The sequence below is a fragment of the Lissotriton helveticus genome, chromosome 10, assembly GCF_964261635.1.
Source record: "Lissotriton helveticus chromosome 10, aLisHel1.1, whole genome shotgun sequence".
NCBI classification, from domain to species: Eukaryota; Metazoa; Chordata; class Amphibia; order Caudata; family Salamandridae; genus Lissotriton; species Lissotriton helveticus.
In genome coordinates, this window is record NC_136071.1 from 786,828,602 (window position 1) to 786,851,456 (window position 22,855).

Sequence of the window (22,855 nt, forward strand, 5' to 3'; positions counted from 1 at the left end):
TAGCTTGACTCCAGTGGTCTGGAGAGCCTGGGACTCACGTCTGAGCATACCCAGCCCACTCGGGGTGAAAATTGCAAAAAACACAGTTGATGGACAGAATGGTAGTTCGGACTGGACTGTTCCCATGAGGCACAGGGTCAGAGCTGATTTGCATATTGCCAGTGTCTAACTCAGGGTGGTGTGGAGTGCAAAAAAACGATGGATTTAGGCCCAGATCCTTGTACTGGGGTGAATGTATGACATTGTTCTACATTCTGTCCATCAACTGTGTTTTTTGCAATTTTCACCCCGAGTGGGCTGGGTATGCTCAGACGTGAGTCCCAGGCTCTCCACACCACTGGAGTCAAGCTATCCAGGCTGATAGCCAGAAACCGGTCCTTGGATGCTTGATTCCGGTCTGGGAAAGACATGGCTTGGTAGTTCTGACTGGACTGTTCCCATGAGGCACAGGGTCAGAGCTGATTTGCATATTGCCAGTGTCTAACCCAGGGTGGTGTGGAGTGCAAAAAAACAATGGATTTAGCCCCAGATCCTTGTACTGGGGTGAATGTATGACATTGTTCTACATTCTGTCCATCAACTGTGGTTTTTGCAATTTTCACCCCGAGTGGGCTGGGTATGCTCAGACGTGAGTCCCAGGCTCTCCACACCACTGGAGTCAAGCTATCCAGGCTGATGAAGGCTGATAGCCAGAAACCGGTCCTTGGATGCTTGATTGCGGTCTGGGAAAGACATGGCTTGGTAGTTCGGACTGGACTGTTCCCATGAGGCACAGGATCAGAGCTGATTTGCATATTGCCAGTGTCTAACCCAGGGTGGTGTGGAGTGCAAAAAAACGATGGATTTAGGCCCAGATCCTTGTACTGGGGTGAATGTATGACATTGTTCTACATTCTCTCCATCAACTGTGTTTTTTGCAATTTTCACCCTGAGTGGGCTGGGTATGCTCAGACGTGAGTCCCAGTCTCTCCACACCACTGGAGTCAAGCTATCCAGGCTGATGAAGGCTGATAGCCAGAAACCGGTCCTTGGATGCTTGATTCCGGTCTGGGAAAGACATGGCTTGGTAGTTCGGACTGAACTGTTCCCATGAGGCACAGGGTCAGAGCTGATTTGCATATTGCCAGTGTCTAACCCAGGGTGGTGTGGAGTGCAAAAAAACGATGGATTTAGGCCCAGATCCTTGTACTGGGGTGAATGTATGACATTGTTCTACATTCTGTCCATCAACTGTGTTTTTTGCAATTTTCACTGGATTTCACAATATCATGAATTTTGGTTATTATAGTTCTTTCTTTCTTTATTTCTTCACAAGATCACATCCTGGAGGTTGACCCTGATGTCCCTGTTTTTTCATGAGCTCAACAGATTCCCTTTCTTTGCTTTACTCCCATCCGCAAATTGTTCCTGGTTTGCCTGTATCCCTTCTCATGTTTTCAGAGTTCTGTAGTATTTTCCTGTACCTGTTCCAGTTCACCCTTCATGCTGGTGGCAGAGCTGCAATTTTAAACACCCGGCTGTTTTTCCATACCCAGCACCCTGCTTGTATCTATGCTAATACCTGCAGCTCTCTGACATATAATCCCTGTGAACTCAGCACTACTCACAACCATCTCACCTACACTTTACTCAAACTTTCCTTGGTTGCTCAAATTGTGTGAGGGATACATTTTACTTGTGTGTGCTGTGGAGTTTTCTGATTCCTTGATTCCTAGTTTAGGTGCTAAAGCATACTAAATACTGTTCTAGTGATGCAGCTCCTTCTATTCCTAAATCCTATTTCCATATGCTTCCCTAGCTAATTCTTTTTATAAATCTAGGAGTATGTTTTTAGTTTTGGTCCCTTAATCCTGTACTCGATTGAGAGCATATTCTTTGCCGTGTATACCATCATTTCTTGTTATTAATACATACTTCCAATTCATGTTCCAGTTTCTTGTATATCTTTCCTACTTTTGTATGTCTGTGTTGCTTATCCCATTCATTTAATTGTGTTTGGTCTGTCGGCTCTTTCTCTACTTTGTTACTCTAACTTTGTTCTCTGTTTCCGTGGGCCTTGTTACGTATTCTGTTTCACTTCCTCTTATCCATTTGTCCTCTCTTGTGATTGCATAAAAATATTCCTATTGTTATCAGATAGTGCCAGTGAGTTGTGAGGCTCTATGTTTATCTGCTCCAAGTCTTCTAAAGCTTTGCGACAGTAACTGTTAAATGGTGTGCTATGAACAGTCCTAGATGTACAAAGATGATTTTTTAGGGAGAATGTAAGCTATAATGTATGGAAGTTAGTCTGAAGGTTATTCTGTTTGGTACATTCCTTTTGTCTGTGCAATTCTTCTTTGCTAGCATTCCTGCACTGAATATCTTACTTCTCCTTACTTCTGTCATCTGCTTGCGTTACCAGGTTTTGGGCCAGCATTTACATCGGAGACCTATTCTTTAAGCTCCAAGTCTCATCCATTTCCTATCCAGCCTACTCCAATCTTCAATTATTGTTCTTACTCTTCCAGGCTACATGTACTTCTAGTACAAGCTACAAATCCTCTTCTAAAATTCTATTATTCCTGCAGGCAGCAAGATCTCCATATTAGATATGTCAGTTGCAATCTCAGAAGCAGTCCTGACACATCACCCTCAAAATAGGAAGCTTCAATGTGTAGAGGCGCACTGATATCCGGGGAGACCAGGCACATTAGGTGAGAGTACTTCCCTTCCCTGAAGTTCCTTCCTACCTACTAGTCCATATCACCCACATCATCTACAGTTAGGCTGACAAACGGCTTCCACTTAGGTTTGGATAATATAACTCAATGTAAGTGCACATTATGCAAGAAGCATACATTGTAACACTTTTGAGCTGTTTAGCTGTTTTGCATCACTGACATATGGTTTCTCTCAGTGATCAGCCCCAGTTACAAACCCTTAGTAAAGATGGTCCTACATCCCCCCTGCTACCTGCACCCTGTGCCCTGTACATCTATGCCCACTGAGTAATAATGGCACCCTGAAAACAGTACATCCTGGTAATTCTACTCACTGATTGCTGCCACAAGTGCTGGAAACCTTAAACAATGGTGGATGATATCCAGTTCCCCAGGAGATGTGCCTACTAGTGGCTTGAATCATAAAAAGTATTTGGAAATTACTACCAAGGTCTCCTCATATGTTTGGAGTAAGTATCCAACTACCAAAGAATTCACGGAGGATTCTACAAAAGCTCAGATTCCCAGGAAGAGTTGTGAAATACTTTGTGAATATCATTTTACTTTTATTACCATTTATTTGACTGTAGATTTACAAGATTGGTATTTACAAGAGCATAAACATAACACAATAGAAAAATTATAATATTAAAGCAAAATTAAAAAAAGCTCTGCAGGGAAATAATTTTTCTCCATTGAAAAAAGTTCTTTACCACCAATTTGTGGACTGTACCCGTTCAATCCAATTTTGGACATAAATGTACTCTTGCCCTTGTAAATCTCCTACTGTATACGTTTGTGAATGTGCCTTGCAAAGTGTAGTGTATTTTGATATTTTATGACGGAACCTTTTTGGCTCCTAATGGACTCTGTAGAGCTGTGATGCAGGTGTCAGAGCACAATGCCATGAAAACTTGTTTTAGAATATTGAGTTTGCAGTTACACGCAGCAGAATAAAGACGTGTAATACTAAGCTCCCTGCGTGGCGAGTTGATTGGATGGTACCCAGGCAGGGAAGATGCTACAAATGACAATGAGATAGGGGATAGGTAACCCGAAGAACAACCTTACTCTTCCAGAGAGTTTGCTGTGGTCCAAGCGAGCTGCTTGTCCATGCCACGTGTGTCGCTGTCGAAGAACAGAATTGACACTTCATGCACATGGAGTCAAATAGCTTAACCAGCTTCTGCAAAGTAAATGAAGACAACAAAAGTGTTGCAAAGAATTGCCACGTTGATGGTCAAGAACCTGCTGATGAAACCATACATATAGTTACCACACTGCCACGCAAGATAAAATTGTACAATATATGGAGTCTTAACATCAAAAGAGGAGTCAACCTGGTTTATGTAGCGCCTCCATTGATAATCATAGCTTGCTAAGTAACGCTGCGAACAGAAGCGATGCAAAGCAAAGATCAACCAGGTGTTAGAAAATGCACTTGACTTTTAGATAAGAAAATAAACTATTCCCACTACAGTGATTCCAACAGCAGGGAAAATACTGGATAGCACAGGGGTAAACATTACTATTCAAACTCCAATGAGGGCAACAGTAGAGAAAGTGTGGGATAGCGGAGAAACAAAAATTACTATTCCAACTCAAACAGTTAAAACAAAATAAAACATACAAAAATCATAAAAATAAATAAAAAAATAAAATATATTAAACATACAAGATTAGTTACATAGAACAAAAAACTACAAACATTATATCAAATAGAATAATAAATACATTTATAAAAAATTATTCTTTTAAACTAGAACATTTTTACAAAGAAAAAATTTATTAAAACATAATTATATTTATTCCTACCCTATAACACCACACCAATAACAAAACACTTCAACATTTGTAATGAAATGTATTACCATAATTAACAATCAATTAAAAAAATATTATTTATAGAGAAAGACTGATAAATATTAATTCACTACACACGCTTTAACACTATAATATCCAGAACACACACCTAAATTAAACTATAAAATGATAAAACACAATTAAAACGTATTTTTAAATTAAAAATTATTACAATTAACAACTAATTAAATAATTAAAATGTATTTAATACCCACCCTTTACCCCTTTAAAAAGTAAAAACACACAAAAAATAAACAATCGTACAAAATAAAGATCAAATAATTAACATTAATTACAACTATATATTAATACATTAAACACAAATTACTTCCCATCCTTTACTCCTATAAACACCACAACACACCTATAATTAATTACACAATTACTATAATTAATTACCGATTAATTAAAATAATTAGCAACCAATGATTAATTTGTCAATTAAAAATAAATTACTTCCCATCCATCCCACCCTTTACACTTATAAACACCACAACACACAATTACCATACTCATTTACCAATTAATTAATTAAAATTAATTAACCAATGATAATTCAGACATTAAAAATGAATTACTTCCCACCCTTTACACCTATAATCATCACAACACACACCTAAAATTAATTACATAACTACCATCATTAATTGCCAATAAAAATAATTAGCAACCAATTATTAATTCATAAATTAAAAATAAATTACTTCCCACCCTTGACACCTATAAACATCACAACACACACCAAAAATGAATTACACATTTACCATAATTAATTACTGATTATTTAATTAAAAATAATTAAAAACAATTATTAATTAATTAATAATACATTATTTTACACATTTAATACTGACATCTCAATTAAACAAATATTAATAAATGAAAAATAATCAATACAGTTAATATAATTAAAGTACTTCCCACAGTATTCCCCTATAAACCCACAACCCGCTATGGAACGAAAAACGCAAAATTCAAGTAAAACAAATATTAATAACAACTAAAAATAATCAATACATTTATTATAATTAATTGACATCCCACCCTATTCGCCAATTTAACACATATATTAAAAATACAAATCAATCAATCAAGCAGTCATTTGTTAAGCGCACTACATACCCGCGAGGGTCTCAAGGCGCTGGGGGGGTGGTGGGGGCCGCTACTGATCGAACAGCCAGGTCTTTAGTATCCTCCTGAAGGTCAGCAGGTCTTGGGTCTGTCGTAGGCTCAGTGGGAGTGTGTTCCATGTCTTGGCGGCGAGGTGGGAGAAGGATCTCCCTCCGGTGGTTGTTCTTCGGATGCGCGGGACGGTGGCGAGTGAGAGGTCGGCAAAGCGTAGCTGGCGGTTGTGGGTATAGAAGGAGAGCCGTCTGTTGAGGTTGGCTGGACGGTCTTGAAGAGTGCCTTGTGTGCGTGGATGAGGAGCTTGAAGAATATCCTCTTGTTGACGGGAAGCCAGTGTAGGTTTCTCAGGTAGGGGGTGATGTGGCCGTGTCGTTGTACATTGAGGATCAGTCATGCCGAGGCGTTTAGGATGCGTTGTAGTCGATTGATGAGCTTGGTCGGGGCCCCCACGTAGCGGGCATTTCCGTAGTTGAGTCTGCTGCTGACGAGGGCCTGGGTGACTGTCTTTCTTCTATCTGTCGGGATCCATCTGTAGATCTTGCGGAGCATGCGGAGGGTGTTGAAGCAGGAGGAGACGGCGTTGACTTGCTTGGTGATTGAGAGTGTTGAGTCGAGGATGATTCCCAGGTTGCGTGCGTGGTCTGTCAGAATCTGTATTACTTTCTGTTACACAGGAACAGAGATGCTGATTCCCGAATCCACTCAAAACAGCAACCCAGAGCTTGAGGTCACAAGTCTCTAGAGAGGCTATTCTAAGGGAAGGGGGATATTGGATAAAACAACAAAAGAGAAAAAGAGAGAAGAGGCCGTCCTGATGGGTTTCTTCGTCAGTCCGTCCAGCAGACTTCTATTTATTCGAAATAACCTGTGGGGAAATGAGTTACAGTATCATGAGTTCCTGGCTACACTACACTACACAACTTACAGGTTTTAACTGCGCCTTTCCTTACCCTAAGTCTTCAGGACTCAGCTTCTCTTCTACACTTTTCTTTATCCTTTTTCTTTTAGAGCATCTTCTATGGGTATACGTGTTCTAGGTTGAAATGTCTGTCTGCAAGGTTAAAATATACTTTAGTCTCAAGAACCTATTATTTGGTTTTCCCTAGACCCCTCCCTATTTAATTCACTTACATTCTATTCGTTCTTGTGAAGATCTTCTTTTTAAGGGGATTCTCTGTTTATTTTCTTGTTGAGCACTTGCCTGGGTGCTTGCTGGATTTCCCTTTCTTTCGCTGTCTATTTATATCTGCGTTCTTTTTTCTTTCTTAGATTGACTTGTGGATGTTACACTGTGTGCCCTACTGATGAGGACCCTCAACTCGGTAAGTTTAGTCTTTCCTTATTTGTTTATCTAACCTTTAGCCTCGTATCGTTTTTCTGCAGATTAAACCTGAATTGTTTTCCTTCTCTGACGCTGTGGTTTTTATATGCAGACTCTGGTTGAAATATTAAGTGCCCTGAAGACGTCTTCCGCCCACAAGCACTGTTTTATTATTCTCCTTCACGCTATTATTTTCTGTCACAGCCTCTGACCAAAAGCTACACGTTATGCATAACTGCTGACTCTAACTTGCGACGTTGACTTATAACATTTATTAACGTTTTCGCTTTCCTGTTTCTTGAGATTGCCACTTAGCTCATTATCCTGCTCATCTCTCTCATGACGACTTGCAGCTGACGCTTCTCACACGAACTCACGACTCCTCAGAATACCGCTTAGTCTTCTTTCACGGCCGCTTACAACTGCGTGACTCACTCATTGTTTCCGTTTTTCTTCTGCCTCAAAAACTATAATTATACTGGCTATAACCTCTGACTAAAATTCAGGAACTCTGTCGGGCGCTACTGTCCTCGGTCGAATTCTCGGTGAAGTGCGCGGCTTGTCAGCTGCGCGCGCCTCACCAAGAGACAGCAGAGCGGACAGCAAGACTAGAATGTCAACATTGACCTGACTCTGGCAGCCTATTCAGGCGCCATCTTCGAGTCAGTTCGGACCAGTTCATGTGTATATTGCACATCTGATTATTGCCAAGTTCTTCCTGTCCTGTCGCTCCGACTTGCAATGGAGGGGTCCTGACATGGTCGGTGGGGGTCGGGGTTGCCCCCAGTGCCTTTGGCCACCAGGAGTCGTCCCAGGCTGTACTCGGGTTGGAGCCGAGTTCAGCTTCAGACGGCTGATCTTCATCCAGTCGGCAACGGCCTTCATTCCTTCATGGAGGTTGACTTTGGCGGTGATGGGGTCCTTGGTAGGGAGAGGATCAGTTGAGTGTCGTCGGCATAGGAGAATATGTTGAGGGTGTGCTGTCGGGCGACGTGTGCAAGCGGGCCATGTAAATGTTGAACAGTGTCGGGCTGAGGGAGGATCCTTGAGGTACGCCGCAGATGATCTCGGAGGCTTCGGAAAGGAACGGGGGAGGCGGACGCTCTGGGTTCTGCCGGAGAGGAAGGAGGTGGTCCATTCCAGAGCCTTGTCTCAGATCCCTGCAGCGTGGAGGCGTGCGTGTAGTGTGCGGTGGCAGACGGTGTCGAAGGCGGCGGAGAGGTCTAGGAGGATGAGTGCTGCAGTCTCCCCGTTTTGTAGCAGGGTCCTGATGTTGTCGGTGGCGGAGATGAGGGTGGTCTCAGTGCTCTGGTTGCTGCGGAACCCTGACTGGGAAGGGTCCAGGATTCTGTTCTCTTCGAGGTATCGGGTTAGCTGTATGTTAACTATTTTCTCGATGACCTTAGCCGGGAAGGGGAGCAGAGAGATGGGTCGGACGTTCTTGAGGTCTCTTGGGTCTGCCTTGGGTTTTTTGAGTAGGGCGTTGATCTCGGCGTGTTTCCAGCTCTCTGGGAAGATCGCGGTCTCTAGGGAGAGATTGATGACGTTGCGTAGGTGGGGTGCGATGGAGCTGCTGCTTTGTTGAAGACGTGCGGGAAGGGGTCTGACGGTGAGCTGGAGTGGATTGTGCTCATGGTCTTGATGGTAACATCGACGCTCACGCTGGTCCAGGCTACCAAGGGGATGTGGTCGATGGTGTGCAGAGGGTTTGTTGTGTTGCTGTCTGTTGGGGCTGTCTGGGTGTTGAAGCTGTCTTGGATGTCTGCTATCTTGCGGTGGAAGAACTTGGCGAGGGAGTCGCACAGGGCTTGCGACGGCGGGATGTCGTTGGTGTTGGAGCTGGGGTTGGAGAGTTCCTTCACGTGTTGAAGAGCTCCTTGCTGTCATGTGCGTTGTTGTCGAGGCGGTCTTTGAAGGAGGTCTTCTTGGCAGCCCTGATGAGGTGGTGGTGGTTGTGGACGGCGTCCTTGTGTGCTGTGTTGCTGTCCGGAGTTTGTTCATGTTGTCATTTCTTCTCTAGTTTCCGGCAGGCTTGCTTGAAATCTAGGAGTTCTGGGGGAACCAGCTGGCCCTCTTGCTGGTGTTTCTGTGGGGGGGTTTCTTCAGCGGGGCGAGGGTGTTGGCGCAGTCCTCTATCCAGCGTCTGAGGTTGTGGGCAGCGACGTCGGTGTTGGAGGGTTCGATGGTTGGGCTGAGAGCAAGGTTTGCATGTAGTTGGTCTTCGATGATTTTGCTCCAGCAGCGGCGGGGGTTCTGTTGGGTACGGTGGTGTGTGGTATGTTTCTGGAAGGTGAAGCGGATGCAGTGGTGGTCGGTCCAGAGGAGTTGGGTGGTGTGGCTGACGGAGACGTGCGGGCTTGAGGAGAAGACGGGGTCGAGCGTGTGGCCAGCGGAGAGGGTGGGCGTTGTGACGAGTTGTCCGAGGTTGGCAAGGTTATCAATCAGGGTTGTGGAGTTGTTGTCGTTGTTGTTCTCAAGGTGAAAGTTCAGGTCTCCGAGGAGGATGTAGTCAGTGGAGGTCAGGGCGTGCGTGCTGATGAAGTCGGGGTTGGAGTCGCTGAACTGGGGGCAGGGTCCAGGGGGTCGGTAGACGAGGGTGCATCTGAGGGTGGAGTTGGAGTCTGTGTGGTTCTGGAAATGCATGTGTTCGGCGGTGCTGAGCGCGTCGTCGGTGCTAGTCCAGACCCTGATGCTGTTCTTGTGGACGATGGCGATTCCTCCTCCGACTCCATTGGTGCGGTCTCTGCAGGTGATCTTTTAGCCGTCTGGGATGGCTATGGCGATGTCGGGTGCGGAGGAGTTGTTCAACCAGATCTCTGTCAGGAAGGCGACGTCTGGGGAGGTTATGTTGAGCAGGTCCCAGACCTCGACTGTGTGTTTGCATGCAGAGCGGGTGTTCAGTAATATGCATTGGAGGTGGTTGAAGTCTTTCTTGGCGGGTGGTTTTTCGGCTCTGTGGCTGGTGTAGCTGCAGTTCCGGCAGGTGAAGGGACCGTGTGTGCGTTTCGGGGCGGCCTTGAAGCAGTTGTGGGTCTGTCCAGGGTTGAGAGCATGCAGAGTGCTGACATCGTAGTGGTGGCGGGTGTGGGGGCCAGGGGTTCTGACACTGGGTGCGGTCCAGGCACGCGCCAGCGGCGTGACCGCGCCACGGCCGGCATGTGTGGGGAGGTGGGAATGAGGAGCAGCTGGGAGGCGGGAGACAGGGGCAGCGAATAGGCGGTCAGGGGGGCGGAGCCGCAGGGGACGCAGTTGTGGGGGGCGAAGAAGAAAACACAAGGCAAAAGGGCACAACAATTGAGGGGGAAACGAGTGGCACAGAGGGCAGAAAGTTCACAACAAGGGCAAAAAGGTCACAAGAATACAGGGGGAAACGAGTGGCACAGAAGGCAAAAAGGTCACAGGAAGGGCAAAAAGGTCACAGAAAACAGGGGAAACGAGTGGCACAGAGGGCAAAAGGTCACAAGAAAGGGCAGAAATGTCACAAAAAACGGGGGAAACGAGTGGCACAGAAGGCAGAAATGCAGGGGCAACTTAGCAACAGAAGGCAAAAATGGGCAGCGAGACACGGGGGCCGTGAGGGGAGCAGAAGGAAAAACCGGGCAGAGAGACACGGGGCAGCAATGGGAGCAGAAGGGAAACCGGGCAGAGAGACACGGTGGCAGCAAGGGAGAGAACGGGCACAGGCGGTGCTGTGCGGAGGGGGAGCGACCTACCTGGAAGGGTCGCTCTCCTCACCGCGCAGCGGCCGGCTTATATGGGGAGGTGGGAGGGAGGAGCAGCTGGGAGGTGGGAGGTGGGGGCAGCGAATGGGTAGTCAGGGGGGTGGGGACGCAGCAGCGAGGGGCAACAAAGAAAACAGAAGGCAAAAGGGCACAACAATTGAGGGGGAAATGAGTGGCACAGAGGCAGAAAGGTCACAGGGAAGGGCAGATATGGTCACAAAATATATGGGGAAATGAGTGGCACAGAGGCAGAAAGGTCCCAAGAAAGGGCAGAAAAGGTCACATAAAACGGGGGGAAATGAGTGGCACAAAGGCAGAAAGGCCCCAAGAAAGGGCAGAAAGGGTCACAAAAAACGGGGGGAAACGAGTGGCACAGATGCACAATGGTCACAAGAAAGAGCAGAAGAGGTTACAAAAAACAGGGGAAACGAGTGCCACAGAGGCAGAAAGGTCCCAAGAAAGGGCAGAAAAGGACACAAAAAACGGGGGGAAACGAGTGGCACAGAGGCACTAAGGTCACAAGAAAGAGCAGAAGAGGTCACAAAAAACAGGGGGAAACGAGTGGCACAGATGCATAAAGGTCACAAGACAGGGCAGAAAAAGGTCACAGAAAACGGGGGAAACGAGTGGCACAGATGCACAAAGGTCACAAGAAAGGGCAGAGAAGGTCAGAAAAAATGGGGGGAAACGAGTGGCACAGAGTCAGAAAGGTCCCAAGAAAGGGCAGAAAAGGTCATAAAAAACGGGAAACGAGTAGCACAGAGGCAGAAAGGTCACAGAAATGCACGGGCAGCTAGGCAACAGAAGGCAAAAACGGGCAGAGAGACACGGGGGCCACGAGGGGAGCAGAAGGAAAAACCGGGCAGAGAGACACGGGCAGCGAAGGAGAGAACGGGCACAGGCAGTGCTGTGCGGAGAGGGAGCGACCTACCTGGAAGGGTCAAGGGTCGCTCATATACATCATATACATATAAAATATAGACTAAAGTACATAACTTTAATAAAAAAGGTATTTTTAACTATATGTTTGCAAACGATATTAAACCCTTTGAGATTTTTTAATTCGATATTACTTACCTTAAGTTGATCATCTTGACCACAATATTCTTGCTGTCGATATTTCTGAACCACAATATTAATGACTCAATATTTGTGCAACTCAATATTTTTTACTCAATATTCTGTCTCTGCACCCAGCTGTCCATACCCAAAGTGGCTCAATCACACAGTTTCCGAGTGGGGCTCAGAACAACTTCACAGGTCCTCGAAGGCTAAAGAGCCTACAGTGACTCTCGGAATACTACATTTTTTTAGATGGCTGTAAAGAAAGTCAAGTTTCCTGCTCTCATTTAAGCTGAGTCAGAGGCCAGCACATCGCATGGTCCTACAGATGATTTGCAAACACCTAGTCACAGGGAACCATGTGGTACGCTGTACTAGGGTCTATATAGGTTCTGGAAGGGTTGATTGTTGAGAGCTCGAGGGGGGAATGTTATGGTTCAAACAGAGTGGTAGTTGGATCCAGGAGCCACTCACTGATGGATGGGGTTTATTGTATTGAACTCAATAACATGAATAAAGTCAAGAAGTAAACTTTTTTTGTGGACTTTGTTGCTTTTAACATTGGTGATAACTGGGCAATGCTACTGATGCTACAAACTCCAACAGTACCCAGCAACTACAGATCAAAGTAACTGGCAGCTTTTTCACCTGTCGGTACTGGGCGGATGAATGCACTATGTGTTATAAAGTCCATTGGCTTTGCAAACTCTGAGGGCTAGATGTTATGTGTTATAGTTCTTTTGCGAGATTTTTGAACTTCGTCATAATCACAGTTCTGCTGCCACTTAATGTATCTGGGTACGCCCAGTCGTATCAGGGAGATATAAATGCATTTCAGGATATGACGCGTATTGAAAGCTGCACAAGGACACGGTGTAATACCACATTGTGCCATGAGTGCTTTTGCTATACTTTGTTAAAATCCCGAGCCAGGCATGAGGGTTACGTATTGTGCCTGGTCATGGGAAGCTTGCACCACCTGCACAGAACTTAGCAGCTGCTTGTGGGCAGAGATTGTGAAGCATTTATCTGGGTCACAGCCTTGCTGAAGAAATCAAAAGGGGGGAGTGAAGAGGTGATGCCGGTGGGCACCGAGGTGGGCACGTCCTCCTCTTGTCAGGGTTTTAGGTTAATCAGAAAGGGCCACCTCACATTGGGTGGATGTGTATCCAGATGTCATTGGAGTACACCATCTTTGTTAAAATACCCCTCACACACCAAAAGGGCCCTTGGTGTCATGCTTCATCATCGGGGTCTTCCCGTCCCGCTGCGGGGCGGGGCAGTGCTGCGACAAGCGGATACGCTGGAGTACCTTTAGATGGAGGTGCTATGTGTTGGGAGTGAGTGTCAGTGGGGTCAGGGGTGATATACGGTGTGAGTTAAAAAATACCTGGCCTAGTTGAAAAAGAAAATTTTATTAAACACTGGCTGGTATTATTAAAAGGAAAAAGTGAAACGGAGAGATGGAGCAGGTTAATGGGCTCTCTCTCCTAAGTGGGTCAACATGTTTCGAGGCACGGGGCCTCTTCGTCAGGACCTAGGGGAGATCCCCCTGTCACTCACTAATGTTTTCTCCACATAGGTAGAAAAAAGTGTATGTACAAAAAAGTGAACAAAAAGAACTATGTGAGTAACTACAAATGAATAATTACAGCACATATATGCTACCACACTAATAATGTAGTATGCTTATCAATGGGGGGATCAATGCCTCATGAGCCAGCATAAGACTGAAGGGTATGGTGGGGTATCAGTGTGCCCCTAGCACGCTTGTGCTTCCTCCTTCGTCCGCGGCTTCCGGAAGCCGCGGACGAAGGAGGAAGCACAAGCGTGCTAGGGGCACACTGATACTCCACCATACCCTTCAGTCTTATGCTGGCTCATGAGGCATTGATCCCCCCATTGATAAGCATACTACATTATTAGTGTGGTAGCATATATGTGCTGTAATTATTAATTTGTAGTTACTCACATAGTTCTTTTTGTTCACTTTTTTGTACATACACTTTTTTCTACCTATGTGGAGAAACATTAGTGAGTGACAGGGGGATCTCCCCTAGGTCCTGACGAAGAGGCCCCGTGCCTCGAAACATGTTGACCCACTTAGGAGAGAGAGCCCATTAACCTGCTCCATCTCTCCGTTTCACTTTTTCCTTTTAATAATACCAGCCAGTGTTTAATAAAATTTTCTTTTTCCACTAGGCCAGGTATTTTTTAACTCACACCGTATATCACCCCTGACCCCACTGACACTCACTCCCAACACATAGCACCTCCATCTAAAGGTGCTCCAGCGTATCCGCTTGTCGCAGCACTGCCCCGCCCCGCAGCGGGACGGGAAGACCCCGATGATGAAGCATGACACCAAGGGCCCTTTTGGTGTGTGAGGGGTATTTTAACAAAGATGGTGTACTCCAATGACATCTGGATACACATCCACCCAATGTGAGGTGGCCCTTTCTCACAGCCTTGCTGCACAGAACCCAATACTCTTGTCGTTCCAGAGCCAGTGAGGGATCTCAGCAGAAGCTACTTAGTGACGGATGGATGCCCTGCTTCAGTATTACGTCAGAGATCATCTTAACTTGGGATCTCCGACTGAAAGCTCTGCACGTTTCTTGACACAATACTGTTCTGATGCTCTTATCTACTGCTTCCTGGCTCATTGTGTTGTGAAACGTCGCGCCCCCTTATCCTCCGTGAACATTCACCAGTGGTGCTACAGAGGATATGGAAGGAATGCTCTGAAATGCATTGGTGCTGAATAGTGGTACTGTTTGGCATTTTGATATTGTTCATCATCTGAAATCTGGACTCTTTCTCAAGTAATTAGAGTACCTTTTCGGGTACTGGTGATCGAGACAATGGGGCTCAATTAACTTGAGTACCTATTCTGGTACTGGTGATGCAGCTTTGGGACACTGTGTACTTGCATTCTTGTGCGTGAATGTGTGTAAGTGTGTATTTTCCAGTAATCAAATTCAGAGTCTGCCAGTATACAACATTTCAAATTCTGGTAATTACATTCAAAGTGTGCTAGTATACATATCTTGTGTGTGCTGGTAGTCACATTCACAGTGGTAAGTATACAGAATGCAACAGCTCCACCCTTCTTCCTTTCAACACCAAGAGAACCAATAATTCAGTTGCAGCAATGGAAGAGGGTTTTTGTGCACTATGCCAGAGAATATGGCACATTGCTGGGTGTGGAGAGGAAAATGTAATTGCTTATGCATTGTTTAGGTCTGGAAGGACAGGAAGTGTTTGAGCACCTGCCAGAATTATCTTCAGATTGTGTTAATGATCTCAATGAATATGAGGTCTGTCTAAATAAACTGGGCTTGCATTATTTGCCAAAGATTAGCGATATTTTAGAACAATATCATTTTTGACGAAGGATGGAACATGTGGGGAGTCAGTTGAGAGTTACATAACTTCATTGAAGAAATGAGCATCCACATGTAATTTTGGAGCAGCAACCGACTAAGGGGCATGTTTGCAACAGGCAGGGATAATTATTGCTGACCTTGCATCCCTCATTATTGTCTATCGTTGGAATATTTCACCAGGCCAGCATTGTATTAACAACGTTTAGCGTCATGGGGATGAATATTCCAGCGATAGCGCCCTTTTCCATGGAACATCGCAGTTTTTTCAGCGATGTTCCATGTAAAATGGCAATGTGCTTGATAATACGACCCTGTGGTCGTATTACATGAATCCACCTCCCATGTTAAGTATGCCTTAGTCAGGAATTTAACAGATGTTAAATTCCTGCGTTAAGGCATACTTAGCGCGATTAAAATAAATCCCTTCCCCGCGTTGTAAATATCGTGAAGCTGCCTTCGCGATATTTACCCTGTTGTTTCCACAGACACGCCTACTTTGCATCTCATTAGCGATGCAAAGTTAGCCGTGCTGGAAACGGGAGCAAAATCAGCAAAACACGCTAACCTGTGTCTTTGCTGATAAGGCAATAAAATTATCACCGCTTTATTGGCCGAAAACAGCCGCAAAAGCGGCGATAATTTTATATCACCGCCTTGTTAATATGCCTCTACATGTTGCGTGATCAGTTCATGCTGGGTTGTATATTCGACAAAGCAAGGGAGGCTCTCTGGTTGAAAGATAACCCCACCCTCACTGAGGTGTTGACAACGGTAAAACCTGTGAGCATTCCCTTGCGTGTGTCAAAGTCATACGCAACCAAAAGTCTGGTGATAAAAAGAAAGAAGCAGTGCAGGTGGTGACATCAAAGAGCTTTCTTGTTGCTTCAGGTAAGCAAGAAAGGAAGGCGGTGAATACATGTTTGATCAAATGCATTAGATGTGGCAAGTCTGGACATGTGGCAAATTTCAAGGAATGCCCAGAATGAAAAGCTTCATGCAAGACATGAGGTAAAAACTGTCACTTTACATCCCACTGCCAGTCAGCTAAAAGTGAGAAAAAAGTAAGTAAATGATATATGATTCTGAATTCGAGTGTGAAGACATAGTTCTGCAAATAGGAGATGGAGAATGTGAAGGACCATTTAATATGGTTCAGGTAAATCTCCTGTAAAGATGCTTTTTGAATCTGAGGCAAAAATAACACTAATTCCCACAAAACATTTTGATCTAAAGAATTCAGTTGAAATGACGAAGACGGAGATCAAGCCCAAAGCAGATGGTGGACAGCCTTTTAAGTTTATCGGTTATTTTGGGGGAACAATTGAGTTTTGTGACTGAATAATTCCCTCTAAAATATATGTGTCTAACAAGGGTGATTCTTTGATTAGCTGGTTTAATGAGGGAGATTTGTCAGTATTTTTAGCTACGAATGAGATACCGTCTGTGAAACTGAGAGATGGCTGTGTTGCAAAGGAGAGAGTCATGGTGTTAGAGATAGAGAGTACACACAAATCTACTGACTTTGAAGCATCCTTCCTTTAGGTATTTAGGAAGAAAGTAGGCCGTCTCATGTGCATTGTATAAAACTTAAATCAGGAATGATTCCCAAGGCAGAAAAATAAGGAGTGTGCCTCTAGTGGTTAAAGAAACTATGAAAAAAAACCTGGATGAATTGCATAAGTATGAAGTGATTCAAGAGATGGAAGCGACAGAATGGGTGTCTCTTGTGGTCATGGCTAGAAAGGCAAATAGGGAAGTCAGACTATGTGTGGATATGAGAGAGTAGAACAAAGCAGTGGTAGCAGATTGCTATCCTTTACCCAACAACACAGAGATGTTGCGCTGTCTCTGGGATGCCAAAATCTTCCCCTCATTGGACCTGACATCAGCATACCATTAAATGTCACTGCATCCCAAATCACAAGACTTGATTTCATTTATTACACCTTTTGGAACTTACAACATTTTTGTGGATGCCTTTTAGTTTGATTTCTGCCTCTGCTGTCTTTCAAAGAACCATGGAGAGTGTTCTTGAAAGTATCAAAAGGGTGTAGATTTACCAAGACGGCATATTAGTGTATAGTAGAAACTAGAAGGAGAATGATGTCAGAGAATGTGAGGTTTGGGGAGAGTGAGTGCGAGTGGTTTGACTCTGAAACTCAAGAAGTGCAAATTCAGGGTGACAAGATAGAATACCATCAGCACCTGCTTACTGCTGATGGGATTCACCCCAAGGGAAGCCTTGTGAGTGCTATGAAAGAGATTCCAAGCCCTAATTCCTAGGAAGAGCTGGTAAATATTTGGGGAACTCCAGAATTTTACAGTTGTAGTAACATGAGGAAGTTATTTAGAAGGTGTGTGGTGTTCGCTCGGACAGAGGAATGTGTGTAGGAATTCCAACGGGTGAAAGGAAATCAGTCTAAAGCATCTAACTTATGTAGTTTTGAACCATGTGCTAAGAAGAGATGCCAGTGTGAAAGGGCTGAGAGCAGTGTTGGAACAAGAGTCTTCTGGCAATGTTTAGGGCATTGCGTGGATCTGAAGCTAACTATTCTGTCATAGAAAAAGAGGCCCTGGATCTATACTGGCCGATGTCTATGCTAAAAAAGATCTTGTTGGGTAGTTCTATTGAAGTGAGAACGGACCATAAACCCTTAATGGTGGCTATTTGTAGAAAAAGGGATCAACACCATCTCCATCAGGATTACAAGATAGGTGGTGGCATTGCAGGAGTTTGAATTGTGGAGTCCTATGTACCTGGTGTCATGAACACCATTGCCAATTATTGCTCCAGGTTGTGTGTGTGTGGATCTAGTGGAGAGGAAGACATGAATCTTGAAGACAAATTTGGTTATGAAGTGGTGATGGTCTATGCAATATCAGGTGGAATCATACAAGAAGATGAGTTGTGAAGGGATCAGATGAATGATATACAGTTGCAAGGTGTACTTCACAGGTTGGGGGAACGTTTGTCGGATGCAGATAAGGCATGTGCTCATGCCAGAAAAAGTAAGGATGAGGCTCCTTGAAAATGCCCATTAGAGGCATCCAGGGATATCTAAAATGAAGGAGAGAGTGAAAATGAATTACTGGTGGCCGGGAAGGGATCTGTTGATTGAGAGACTGATATGTAACTGCTTAGAGTGCAACACAAGTTATAAGATGTTTCCAAAGATTGTGGGTATGCTTCATGGCCTGTACCTTTATTTACATCATTGTCCAATTTATCTGCGCCGAACCTCTGAAACCACGGTATTTTAGGGTGCTCACGTGGTGTTGCAATACCCACCCACCAGGGTATGACTCAACTAGGATTGTAAAACAGCCTAGAACAATGTCCAACCAAAAAACACCAAAGCACACCAAACAATCTAATTCTCAATGATCTGTGTAAATGTCCTTTAGAAAAACTCCATCACAATTGTTAAATCAGGTCCCATTGCTTGTTTTGTTCCATTTCAGTAACATAGAAATCAACAGCAGCCGACGTACGTTTCACCCCCTGGGCTTTTTCAAGGCTGTAAAAACATATATTCACATTGTTTATATGCTGCGCTATATTATACAATTTATTAAGCATACAACACTAATCAATACCCTCACTTTGTGTAAATACACAGCAAGGTAATTAGGAAGAAGGAGAGAAACAGAAATGTGCATCACAGTCAGCCCAACACCAAAAGTCCAAATTCATAATATGACAAAATAGATCCGAAGTGTTCTAACCATAAACGACACATGATGTTTATTAGATATAAACCGAAAGAGAATACACCCTGTGTTAGATTAAACTCAAAGTGAATTAAAAAAGGACGCATCTACGAAATTGATTTTGGTTAAAAAGGGAGATTTGTCTGTGACTTTCTAAATACAGACCACCACCTACTAATGAACCAAGGCAACATGGCTATAGATGGAAAAAATGCATTGCTTAAAGTGTCCGACCATTTAATTAAGAAGCGGGCCAGCGGAAAGAAACCTCACCTTGGATTGGATGTACTGAGAACAATTTAATGTCTCAAGTCATAAAACTCCAATTGTATGCAATAGGTTGTGATTATTCCTATAAGTCAAGAAAGTGTAAACTAAAAAAACAATAAAAAGAACTATGAGTTGACAAGACCCCTACACGGTTACTATTGTTTAACACCCAAGCCAAAGGGCAAAGCAACACCGTACATGCTTGCTTTCTGTCGGAAGTGACCAAATTAACTTACCGATATGCGATGCGAAACATCCACCCGTCTGGTTATCGCATTAACTTCTGTTATAATCCATGTTTTTTTGCATCACGAATATTGGAGGAATTTTCCCCTCTTTCCCAAATGTGGGACCTTGATACTTCCTCTCTAAGTAAAACATCATAAAAAACAAACCCCGCGATATCTATTATAAAATCATACTCATGTATGAGTTATGGACAAAACGAGATTAGCATATAACCTCAAAGCAAGCAGTAAATATCCGACCTATTCTATTTCAATTAATAACCTAATTCTGGCAATGATTCAAACACCTCGTATCGGCAGCAGTGAAATGGAATAAAACAAGCAATGGGTCCTGATTCAACAATTGTGGTGGAGTTTTTCAAAAGGACATTTATGTTGACTGGCTTAACCACTGATCATTGAAAATTGGATGATAGCTACGATCATTTGGTGTGCTTTGTTGTTTTTTGTTTGCAAAAAAGTGACAAGATCTTAAAATGCAGAATGCAATCCATGTTAATTAGAGAGTCTATACCCGGACCTTGGATTGAGGTCACTTTAGATATATTAGGACCAATCAGGGGCTCAGGTGGCAATAAGTTTATCATCACTTGCATGGATATGTTCTCTCGGTGGCCTCAGCTTAAAGTGATCAATGCTGTGGCAACACATGATGTAATTTTGTTTCTAGAGGACATTTTTGAAAGGAAAAATTTTCTTGTGTCTTTGCTAACTGTTAATGGCATACAACTGACATATAAGATGATGGAGGTGTTTCTGAATGAGACAGGCATCAAACATAAAACCATATCTGTATATCATCTATCTGCCAATGGTATGATTGGGCACTTTAACAAAGTTGTCAAGGAGCGTATTCAGCATGCGGTGGCTAACTGTATGAACTGGGTGGATGAACTAAAAAGGAAAGTCTGTATGTACAGATTAACTTCCCAGTCATCAAATAGAATTACACCATTCTTACCTTTCAAGAAGAGGTCCACCAATGATATGGTTGGTCCAGCGTGGATAAAGAAAATGAGGAGGCCTGGAACTAAATTGATCTCTGGGATTAAAGAGTTGTGTGATGAATTGAGAGTGGAAAAGGAAAGAGAGGTTGTGAGAATTAAATACTTTGATAAAAGGATTACGGTAAAGAACACTAAGGTCAAAGTTGGAGATTGGGTGAAGATAAAACGAAACAAAGAATGGTGGGTTGGTGGATACATTTTCTCAACCTGTAAAAGTTATTAAACTTTTCAGAAATGCGATCAAGACTGAAGGTTATCAAATTTGGAATTTGCTTCGAGTTGGATTGTGGAACATGCTAGGCCAAATGGTCTTGCCACTAACTCTGAACATGATCTTAAATGTCTTGTTTCTAAGTGCAAAGAAGGATCTAGGAAGCCTAGCTCTATGTATTACTGTGTTGCTGGTGATTTGCAGACGTGCAAAAAGAAAAGTCTGCACATGAGTAGGAGACCTATATATCTCCATTTGTACTTTCTTGCAATGTATATTGTGTAAAAGATCAGTTGATTGTTACCAGAAATTGTATGGATTAGTTAAAAGTCATTTAGAAATTGTAAGGGATTTTAACTATTTTGTTGTACTAACAGGGTGGAGGTGTGTGGTATGCTGTACTAGGTAATCCTGGTAATCATGTTAGGTTCTGAAAGGGCTGATTGTTGAAAGTTACAGAAAGGAATGTTATGGTTAAAACAGAGTGGGAGTTGAATCCAGGAGCCGCTCACTAATGGATGGGGTTTATTGTATTGGAAACGTTGGAAACAATAATATGAATAAAGGGAAGAAGTAAACTTGCTTTGTGAACTTTTGTTCCTTTTCACAAACCACCTGCGGTGTCAGAAAGTTCCAAACTGGACTACAACACTGCTGCATTCCTGAAACCACCACCACCTTTTGATACAGACAAAAAGCAAAATATTGGTGCTAGATGGTCTGTGTAGTAAGAGTCATTTCATGATTTAATAGATGTACTTGAAGAGACTGATAAAAAACAAATGATCAAGTATCTCAAAACTCTTGTTCTTGATGTTGTGAAAGAAGTCATAAAGAAAATGCAGCGGACTAAAGACGAACTTACATATTCTCAGATTAAAGAAATGCTGAATCTAAAGTTCAGTCCAGTATCAAGTTTTTAGTACGAAAGATACATTTTCAGTCATGAACGCCAAATAATTGGTGAAACCATTCATGAATTTGTGGAGAGATTTAATACGCTCACCAAACACAGTAAGTTCAAAGAATTTAATGACGAGGAAACCATACAACTTAGTGTTATTGATGGATGCTTGTCAAATTCATTCTGATGACGAATGCTGAGAAGAACTCTTAGTCTGGAGAGAGTGTTGATGGCTGCCAGAGCTGAGAAGCATGCTGAAAGACAAGTCACTGACAGAGGTGCCCAAACTGAATCCATCATGAGCATGAAAACTTAGCCAAAGAAAAAGACTGAAGGACACAAAGTGCTGTTTAGAAGTAAAAAGAAGTTATGTTTTAGATGTGGGTTTTTGTTTCCACAGGAAGGTAAATGTCTCACAATTGAATAGATCTGTAAAAGCTGTTGGAAGGAGAACCCTTTCGTGACAGATTGTAAAATGAAGGAAACCCAACTTAGACCCTGACAACCCAGCCAACTATCGTCCTATCTCTAAGCCACCACTCCCAGCCAAAATAGTGGAAAAACTGATTAACATACAACTGACACAGTTTCTTCAGAAACATCATCTGTTGGATCCTTCTCAGTTCGGCTTTAGGGCCGAACATAGTACTGAGATGCATTGATAAAAACCACAGATGAATTAAGAACTATCCTGGATAAAGGAGTCTCTGCAGCACTTATTCTTCTCGACCTGTCGGCGGCCTTCGATATGGTTGATCATGTCACTCTTGTCAACCGCCTCAAAAAATTGGGCATTGCTGATAAAGCCCTGGCCCTACTTCAATCATTTCTAACTGACAGAAGTCACTTAATCATGTTGGAGAAAGTTTCATCCAACTCCTTCTTTCTTCCATGCGGGGTTCCCCAGGGATCTTCTCTAAGCCCACTGCTCTTTAATGTCTATGTTTCAGAATTGGCCCCCCTGATTAGATCTTTTAGATTTTCCGCTACATCTTATGCAGACGATACTCAAATCGTGGTGTCGGCCTCTAAGAATACAGAAGTCACCATCTCTCAGTCTCACAACTGTATGAGAGCTGTTAGTGTCTGGATGGGAAGGCATTGTCTCAAACCTAACTCAGAGAAAACTGAGGTGATACTCTTTGGTAATAAACCACAATTTTGGAGCCCAGCATGCTGACCAGCAGAGCTGGGAACCCTCCCAACCCCAGTCCAAAAAGCAAAAACATAGGCATAATTATAGATAACAAACTGAACTTTAATAAGCACATCAGCTCAGTTGTCTCCACCAGCTTCAACACTTTGAGAATCATTAGG